Source organism: Leptinotarsa decemlineata, unplaced genomic scaffold, assembly GCF_025532065.1.
Source record: "Leptinotarsa decemlineata unplaced genomic scaffold, Ldec_3_MD MMD2_tig00005453_RagTag_RagTag, whole genome shotgun sequence".
Taxonomy (NCBI): Eukaryota; Metazoa; Arthropoda; class Insecta; order Coleoptera; family Chrysomelidae; genus Leptinotarsa; species Leptinotarsa decemlineata.
In genome coordinates this window covers 191,147-201,745 of record NW_027412624.1, presented here as the reverse complement: position 1 = coordinate 201,745, position 10,599 = coordinate 191,147, and the positions used below count along the sequence as shown (strand labels likewise).

Genomic DNA, 10,599 nt, shown 5'->3' with positions numbered 1-10,599 from the left:
CTATTCATTTTTAATTCTTCTTTTTTAGTTGTTTCAGGGATTCCAAATCATTTTATATAGTAGACAATGGAAGTCCGAACTAGTGAAATGATAACCAAGATATTCCAGAAACAATTCATTTTCCGTTGTCAATAGTTGTCGACTAGTGAAGGTCTTGGTGAAGTCTGACTTGGGGTATGGAGGTGAATTATTTTTATAGATAGTTAGCACCATACTTCCGCTTCAATTCCAAACGAATTATTATTTCTTCGTTTCGGAAATCAATGAGCCTAGAATGTTGGTCGAGCACTCGCAGCGTAATATTGTTTATTTCGTCTCTATGTGCAATAGGTAGGTAAATGGGGTGATGAGGTGTTTCGTCAACTGCGTACCCAGGATCAACACGAACAGCAAATTCGTATATCGTATGAGTCGGTGTGTCGTTGTAGAAGGCTCCAAACATAATGTTGCTATCTATGTGTATGGTGCGTACTTTAATGATATCCACAGGTAGATCGGATTCGTAATGTACGTTTAGTTTGAGAGGAGTAGATGAAAACCCCAGTATGTGAGCCAAGCTATTTGCAGGTCGGAAATCGATCGAGTGTTTCAGACAGAAGATTTCACTTTTCAGCGTATTATTGTTCAGTTTTAGATAGAAAAAATCCCCAGGGTTTTCCTTGAACCAGTGTTACCAATGTCAAATATAAAAATTATCCCACTAGTATCATGAAATTATCCGCAATTCTCCCCTAGTAGAATGACATTATCCGCAAATATCCCCTTCAACTTTTCCCAAATAAAACGCGCCAATTTCGAAAATTGTGCCTATCTATAGGTTCTTTTGATTGCTTCAAGGTGTAGTGTGGTAACCTGAGGTGTTCTGTGGTGAGGTGTAGTGTAATTCACACCAGATTTTGAATCAACTGCAGATTAGTGCAGATACAACAAAGGATGGCTCATGGTATATTGGACAAATTTAGCGATCATTTGACATCACCACTGTAACCTGTCACCAGGCCTGTCTATACTTTTTGACAGCGGTTTTTCTTCCTGTTGGTGAAATTTTTTGTCGTGCCTGTATTTGGTGAATAATTTGACTTTCCGTTCAATGCTTTTCTAGTGCCATCATAGAAAAATGGACCATCCTTTCTAGTGCATAATCGTTGAATCCAATCAGCATACGAATACCACAATCGAGTGTAATTTACACCACGTGTAGGAAAGTGCTACACTTAGTACACTTCGATGCAATCGAAAGAACCGTATATTCATGTAAATAAAAGTGTACGAAATACGTAAATAAAAACTTCTTTATAAGTTTCAACTTGAAATAAATCTTTTAATATCACTTTGGTTTCAGCAAACGAAAACATAATTCTTAACTAAGAAATAAAAACAAAAATTCAGCCAGTCTTAAACTCAAAATAGATACATTTTAACGCAGATAGTAACAAATTTACTTACAACAGGACAAAACAAAACTTTTTTGTCAATCTTCAACTTAAAATATGTAATAGTTAATATTATAAACTCTGAATCGGAGTCGTAAGATGATGATGCAGATGATGTGTTCTTGTTCTTAGTCTAAAACATTTCAGTTTAATACGTTTAAAACTTTTTATAGCCTTTACCTTCTTACATTCATCTCTTGTCTATTACCATCACCATCAGGATCTTCTTGAGAAGTGATTGTTTGTATTTGGTCTAGATCATTATATTTCTTCGAATCAGACTGAAATATGCAAAAACCAAAAAGGGTGGATATTTTTAAAATTAATTTGCAAAGTAAAATCTACCTTATGCAGCCACCTATCCATTATATTTTGACTTCAATCAAACACAGTTTCAGTGATATTCACCTATAAGGAGCTCCTTTGAAACAATTCAATCTATAAGGAACTAGGAGTTCGATTTTATTAAGATTGATCCAAAATTCACAATAAATTAACTTACTTCAATTTATTTAAAAGTAGACAACATATTTTCCCGCCTTTCCGGTATTTATTTTACAGATCGACAGTTGACAGTTGGACTAGTTGGAGTGAGATGAGTTAGGTTAGATCACAAAACAGTCAAAACACAGAACATTTAGTAATTTTCACGGTGCTCCTCGGCGCGCTAGACAAATTTTAAAGAGCTCATGCGCGCATGTGAAGTTGCTCTGAATGCGTTCAGGATTAGTTCCGCGACTACGAAAATGTCCGAAAATTATCCGCAAAATTTCAGGATCCCCAAGTACTCGAAATTATCCGCAAATCGGACAATTATCCCCTCATTGGCAACACTGCCTTGAACGTTTTAGGTGAGATGTATTTGTTTATTAATTCTTCAATGTCACCAATTTCGTAAGATCCAACAGGGATATCGATGCTTTTTTGTTTAGTTTTGTCAACGTTTTCATAGAAGTAGAATTTCGTACCTTCTTCAATGTTGGGTATACTGTTGTACGAATGGAAACTGAGCAAAGCCAAAGTATAGTCAGAATCAGAATCTAATCGAATGGGTGGATTGAAATCGATGGAGAGCGTCGAAGAACGACTCGTTAGCGTTAATATCATAGACATGACTGATATAATGTCAGTATGGCATCTCCTTAAATAATGATTGAAACAACAACAACATTTTGAATAAAGATAATTTATTTCTACAATAATAACATTCTATTTGTGAACTCACAGGACCATGATACATTGCTTTTTGTAGCGATGATGTAGCTGATGTAGGTGGTGGTACCTCATGTTGGTAATGGATGAAACATGGTAAACAAATCTGCAAAGCAAATCGATGTTGGTAGTCCTTTGGTAATCTATACCAAACATCCAATAATTCCCAATGTTTAGCATTCTCAATCAAATAGTCGATAGATAAAGTTTTCAATTCAGCATCGGTTAGATCTCGCAAAGATTCATCTCCAACCATTTTTGAAGACATTATGGAGCAGAAACTGTAGGTACAGATGTCCGCAATCACTCTGGTCGAAATTTTGATACTGATCATTGTTATATGTGATCGTTATACCCCCTCCAAAATATCTCACCAATTCCATTGGAGGTTTGAGATTACCGAAACTATCAAAATATTGTAAGCATTGCCTTTTTTAATGTAAGCTACCCAATGAGTGCCTGCATTCAATTGAGAATCCAAGTTAAATACAGCACATTCTCGCAGCCGAGGACCACGAGTTGGCAACGTGTCGCGCATAAAGACTCCACGAAAATGTGGAATTCTCAGTTGACGGGCACATTTTTGAATTTCCGAATCGTATAATGTTCTATGGGGTAGCTTCAGTAGGAGTTTTTTTGCTTTTTCAAGTTAAGACAGTATATAACCCCATGTATTTTCTTATGGAGGTTCATTCTGGCAATTTTGGATCCTGCGACCAATCAGAGCGCTCCAAATTGTCACGTGACCCAGACGCATCGTCGCAAGTACACCAATCAGAGCGCTCCAAATTGTCATGTGGCCCAGAAGCATCATCGCGAGTACACCACACTAGCTGAACTATCTATTGGTTGAAGAAGGACACTGTAAACACTAATGCTAGCGCCACCTATGAGTCACTAGCTGAACTATCTATTGGTTGAAGAATGACACTGTAAACACTAATCATAGCGCCACCTATGAGTCACTAGCTGAACTACTTATTGGAAGATGAACAAGGCGGATTCTGAACCAAAATCCCATCTATTTTCTTATGGAGCTAAACTTTCTGCAATTTTTGGTTCAAACAGGAGTGGGGGAAACGTGTGACGTCATCGACGCAGGATGGAACGAGTTTCGTAGCGATTCAAGCATTCACGGCCCCCTTAGTACTCCACATCACCACTCAGGCCCTCTTGCGACTCTTCCTCACCCCTCGGCCCCCTTGGATTCCGCATCAGCGCTCAGACCTCCTTGTCACGTGATTTTAATTAAAAAAAGTTTATAGTTATGAGATTCGAACCTGGGTCGTCCGCGCCGTAGACATTGTCCTTAGCCTCTACACCATCGTAAGATATTGAAGTTAACTGCGAATGTTGGGTATTTATAGCGTTAGTTTTGTCGGGACCGAAATTGACTCATTCATTATACTTGACAGTATTTTTTTTTTGATTTCCGTAGATTGTAATCGTCATTATCATATTGAAGATAGGAAAATATACTTAGATTTGGGAAATAATTAATATTTCATGTAAAGATGTGTATGTGTGTGAAAGAGCGAGAGGCGCGTGTGACGTAATCGATGCAAAGAGAGATGGGGATCGAGGTTTTACCGGTTGCTAGTGCAAGCAGGTGTTGCCAGTTGTACAATAAATCAATGTTTATGGAGTAATGTAGCGTTGCTGGTTTGAAAATTAAGTTATAGAACACACAGAGTCATCTATGAATCACTAGCTGAACTATCTATTGGTTGAAGAAGGACACTGTAAACACTAGACTCATAAGACTGCATCTGTCAAATGTCAATACATGCCAGCATGGCAGGTTCGGCGTTGCCAGTTGTACAATAAATCAATGTGTATGGAGTAATGTAGCGTTGCCGGTTTTGGAATTAATCGTGAACTACTCGACGAAAATTGGAAGGCGAAAATGATATATTAATAATAATGAATCAGATTTAAGAAAAAATATGACAACCTGCGATCCGTCATTGTATACGGAGTGTCTCAAAATACATCATTGAAAACAAACATGACGTCGAAGTGTACAGGGTACGTCAAAATATATTTAAGAAAAAACATGTCGATTCAACAGAAGTCTAGAGTTCCAACATGTCGGAAGTCTGGTATCTTTGTTAACCAAGTTAGCATCATCAGGAGAAAGAGGAGATCCAAAAGTGTCGAGAGGTTAAGCTTTGTGGACTCAACGTGAGGGCAATGGGGGAGCGAAGTATTCGACAATGACATTTCAAAATACGTGGTTTTCCGTGCGTTTTCGATCGTTTTTCGTGCGTTTACGATCGTTTTTCGTGCGTTTTCGATCGTTTCGTGCGTTTTCGACCGTTTTCCGTGCGTTCATTCGTTATCGTTTCATCGTTATTGTCGTAACGGTTTTTCGTGTTTCAATATGACAGTCATTTATCATTTAACGCGTTTCACTAACCAAGTTAGCATCATTAGGAAATGACTAACGTCCATGCTTTGTCATATGAAGATTCATTTTGCGAATTTTCAGACTCTTGAACGGAACCTTGTGGAACACATAACCTTACTTCTGTTACAGAGTAGTGTCGGTCAGCCAATCAGAATGGAGAAATCAAATATCGCTCGATTGATTGTGCTAGATGAAATTGAACTGGAGAATGAGGGTCGAATAATAATAATAATAGTGATAAAACATTAAAACCTTGAAAGTGACGTAATCAGTGTGGGAGGTGGTTTCGTGTGTGATAATTGATGAGTTATCACAAGAAATGATAGCACAACTGTCAGAAGGGCTCTAAGTTGTATATTCGCTAATAATGATCGGATCGTCACGTACAGCACGTCAAATGAAAGGATAAGAAATGCAGAATTCATCGTCGAAGAAAAATCGAAGATGGCGCAACATGCCATAAAGGCACTAAGCCAAATCTTTGTTAATGATAGTTGAATCTCAACGTGCAGTACATCAAATGGAAGGGAAACGAATACAGAGTGTACCAACAGAGAAAAAACAAATATGGCGTAATGAATATAATATCCAACGCCTAATGTGAAATAACATAGGAAGAATTGCAAATTCAACAAACTTGTAATTAAAAAATGTTGGGTTATGAACAACTATAAGTTTATTCCAATTGCAGAAGCTTGATTCAAAACGCAGAATTTATTGACGAAGAAAATGAAAAAAATCATTGGATACTGAAACATATGGTATTTTTGGATTCCTTAGGGTGAGAAGGTTTCGAATCCGTCAAAAACAGGTCACTTCCGGTTTTTACTTCCGGTCGTCTGATTCCGATGGTTTTGACATCAATGTATTCGTTTAGATGTCAAAAAACATAGTTAATCATTTTACGAAGCCAAAAGGACCTCATAACCTATTTTCGCTATACTAGTCGCAACAGGTCGGTGTGGGTACTCATTTCAAATGATTTAATTTGTAGACTATGAAAAATATAATATCGAGCGCCTAATGTGAAACAGCATAGGAAGAATTGCAAAGAGAATCATTGAAAAAACTTCGGATCGTTACGTACATCATGTCAAATGAAAGAAGAAAAATTGCAGAATTCATCGACAATGAAAAAACAAATATGGTGCAACATGTCAGAAGGGCACTAACCCACATCTTTATTAATGATAACTGAATCTCAACGTGCAGCACATCAAATGAAAGGGAAACGAATGCAGAATTCATCGACAGAGAAAAAGCAAATGCAGAATTCATCGACAGAAAAAAAAAGGGAGACGATGCCATGAAGGCACAAAGTCTTCACTAATAATAGTCACATCATCACATGTAGCACTTCAAATAAAATGGAAAAAAGCAGAATTCATGTGTTTGTTGCGCTATTCAAATCCAAGGTGACATGGATCAATGTCAACGCTGAATATGCATCTAACAAAGACTCTTTGATTTTCTTTTGTTTCATTTCAGAATATGTCATCACTAATTTTTATATTCAAACCCAAAGTGACATTGATCACTGTCAATGTCGAATCTTCATCCGGAGATATGCAGTTCTAAAAGCGACGAAACAAAGGCTCTTTGTTTCATTTTAAAATATGTCATCACTTATTTTACTATGAATACGTCATGCATGGCGAAATGAGTTAGTTGCATCCGTTGAAAGTGATACCAGTGACAAGTGCACCGATTCTATTTGAAAGTAAGTGTTTTAGGTTTGACTTTTTCCTCAGATGAATTTATTCAAATGTAATTCAATTGAAAATTGGTGAGAATTGTTGAATCATTTGATTTCCAAAATTTTTCTCGATTTATAAATGTTGGATGATTTCAGTCAAATGTTTTACATGTCGTGGTTTGTTTGAGATAGTATTCGCATATATTGTGAATCAAAACATAAAGCTTTCATTTTTTATTTTTCACAGATGGATTTACAAAAGTTGAATGCAAGTTCGATCGTGAAGAGAAAGCCAAGTATCAAAGTAGCAGATTTGCCTGTGGAGATGCCGCATAGGATATTCCAAAATCGTGAAAGGAAAATTTGGTGAGGCGGTCTTGTTAGATTTGGGAGATAAAGTATCATTTCTGCCCCACCGAGTGACGGAGGCGTATCGTCCTCACTTAGAAGAATGTTCATCAGGGAAATACGCTATTGTGTTCAAAGGGTTAATGGACATTGGGAAACCGAATCTTGTCGTTTCATTTGAGATTGTACAAAATTAAGGTTAGTACTGTTTCCAATTTTTTCTTTGTTTTATATACAAAGCGTTTTTGGGTGTATACAATATTTTTCATTCGGGTCAAAAATTCTCACTCACAGATATGATCCGCATAAAGTAGTGTTTTCATACAATATTTTTCCTTCACTTAGTACGTGCAGAATATGTGTTTTAAATTCTTTATTTTGAATGACACTTGATTTTTTATTTTTATTATAAGTGTAACAATTACTTCATGAAAGACATTACCCTCTCTGTTGCCAAAAAAATTTTTTTAGTGTATGTTTTTATTGAAAAATTGAATTTATTTCAGTGAATTTTTTTATTGAAAAATCGAATTTATTTCAGAATAATACATCAACGTGTGCAGTATCAGTCAGACTCATCTCAACAACAACATTCAAAACCGTCATAGCAACCTTTCCAGAACAAGTTTCAAATCTCCATTTTTTTCAGTCTATAGTTGCACATTATGAGGCTAGAATTTGTCGATATTCAGTGATTTGTTGGACAAACTGCGGCTATTCAATATATACACAACCGTAATGAATTTGGAAGACTTTGAAGATTCATCGTGGTGTGTTCCAAAATTCAAGAAAAACACGCCGTTCTGTATGGGTCATTTCAAAGGAAATTTGTTCAGCTGCAGTCTCAATAACGTTGATATTTTATATAAATGGCTTTATAATATACTACCAAAATAAATAAAATACATATCACACACATCTTTTTTTGAAAATGAAAACTTATCTTATACAGGGAACATTGTCAAAAATATGCAATAACAAAAAATTATATACCAGATTTTATAGAGATGAAGAAACATCATATTGAAAGATACTAAGTTGACAAAAACAGGACATTTTAGAAATAAAGGAAATAAGTTTGTCTGTCATTTTAAATTCTGATTCGTTGGGTCGATATAACAAAAAGTGGCATTTTATATCTTGAATTTTATTCAGGACATTATTATAGATGATTGACATTTGTCATTAAATTTCAAGTGTGATATTTGGAAATTCATTTCGTATTGTAGTTTTTTCGAAATTCCCATTCAAAATAGCATCCTTTGATATAGATACCGGACGAGTCTATTATGTGTAGATAACCTGAGTTTCAATTGTTCGGAGTTCTGAGTTCTTGTTCATATAAACATAACAAAGTAACGATACAGACAAATATGAAAAATCGTCATAAAATAATTCAAATCCATTCGAGTGAATACATGAATTGAAAGATATTTTAACCTCAACTTCGATATTCTGAAACAAAAACACACAGTATTCACCATTCCATCTTTCGTTATTCCAAGTTCATAGTCATCAAAATTCATACAATTATAATATATATAGGAATATAAAACTATCTTCAAATACAGTTGCATGAATGCACATCAAGCATTTTGTCGTAGTACGGTGACCGGGGCAAAGTTACAACTTCAGCATAATATGAATGTTTATAAATATTAGGGAAGGTCAAGATCATCAACAGGTATTGAGAAATTCATTCGGTGTCCAAAGCTTTCGGAATACAAAGCAAATAATTTTCTTTATGACTATTCGTTCGATATTAAATATTATTACCTCAAAATATATCGAAATCATAACACGTTTGCGATTCATTTTTTCAGTTACATTTGAAAAGTGAGTTTCAGTTTGCAGAAATAATAGCCCACACATGTTGGAAATTTTGCCATAGTGTGGTGAAAATCGTATTGAAAATTCTACGAAATATAAGCGCATACATACAGAGTGAATCAATATTTGAAATACGTCGTTTGGAACCCCCCATAACCCTTCTCTATCGAATTTTGGCAGAAATAATGCTGAGTCGTATTGTAGAGTCAACGTTCGAAATTGGGGAAAGTGAAGTATTCAACAGTTTTGCGTGCGACGGTTTTGCGTGCGTTTTCGAACAGTTTACGTGCATTTATTCGTTATCGTTTCGTCGTTATTGTCGTTTTTTTTTCCTATTTCAATATGACAGTCATTTAACACTTAACGCGTTTCGCTTACCAAGTAAGCATCATCAGGAGATGACTAAAGTCCACGCTTTGTCGTATGAAGGTTCGTTTTGCGAATTTTCAGACTCCTGAACCGAACCTTGAGGAACAATCAGCCTAACTTCTGGTACAGAGTGGTGTCGTAAGCCAATCAGACTGGAGAAATCAAATATCAGTAGAATGATGGTTTTAGATGAAATTGAACTGAAGAATGTGGGTCGAATAATAATAATAATAGTGATAAAACATTAAAACTCAACTTGTGTTACAGAGTGGTGTCGGTCAGCCAATCAGAATGGAGGAATCAAATATCGGTCTAATAATTGTGTTAGATGATATTGAACTAGGGAATGTGGGTCGAAAAATAATAATAATAATGATAAAATATTAAAACTTTGAAAGTGACCTAGTCAGCGGAGGAGGTGGTGGCGTGGTAGAAAATGTGTGAGGATTTGTGGAAATGAATGAGTTATTAGAAAAAAAATGGAGCAACTGTCAGAAGGGCACTAAGTTGTATATTCGCTGATAATAATCGAATCTTCGCTTACAGCACGTCAAATGAAAGGACAAAAAATCCAAAATTCATTGACGAGAGAATACAAAGATGGCGCAACATGTCAGAAAGACATTAAGTCACAATTTCACTCATGATATTTGGATCTTAACGTGCAGAACATCAAATGAAAGAGAAACGAATGCAGAATGTTATCGACAAAGAAAAAACAAAGATGACGCAACATGTCAGGAAGGAACGAAGCCACATCTCCGTTAATGACAATTGAATCTCAACGTGCAGTACATTGACTGAAAAAGAAAAAAAAATGCAGAATTTATCGACAGAGAAAAAAAAACAAAGACAACGTAACATGTCAGAAGGGCAATGAGCCGTATTTTCGTTAATAATGATTTGTTCTCAACGTACAGCACATCAAATGAAATGGAAACGAATGCAGAATTTATCGGCAGAGAAAAAACAAAGATGGCGCAACATGTCAGAAGTGCACTAACCTGCTTCTTTGTTAATAAAAGTCGCATCGTCAAGTGCAGCATATCAAAGAAAAAACAAAAGAGGCAACCAAAAGGGCACTGAACCATATTTTCGTTAATAATAGTCGGATCGTCGCATTTGACATGATTCATTCACTCAAAACTGAAATGTTTAGAAGATACCAAAGGAGATCTTATGGTGACTATAAGTTCTGGTATGCTTTGTTAGGTATCGAATGATGCGTGCAATTTCGTTAATTCCAGCGACATGATTATTCCAAGATATATTGGTGTCCATTTGACCTCAAAAAACTTATT

The 10,599-nt window shown here is 35.8% G+C and overlaps 1 long non-coding RNA gene across 1 annotated transcript; it reads right to left on the bottom strand.

The window, feature by feature from the left end:
• Nucleotides 1-1,470: 1,470 nt before the first annotated feature.
• LOC141484273 (uncharacterized) lies at nucleotides 1,471-2,266 on the bottom strand. Its single transcript, XR_012466554.1, has 3 exons — nucleotides 1,779-2,266; nucleotides 1,622-1,714; nucleotides 1,471-1,566 (listed from the first exon to the last, which is right to left on the bottom strand). It is a non-coding gene; the product is annotated as an uncharacterized lncRNA (long non-coding RNA).
• Nucleotides 2,267-10,599: the final 8,333 nt, after the last annotated feature.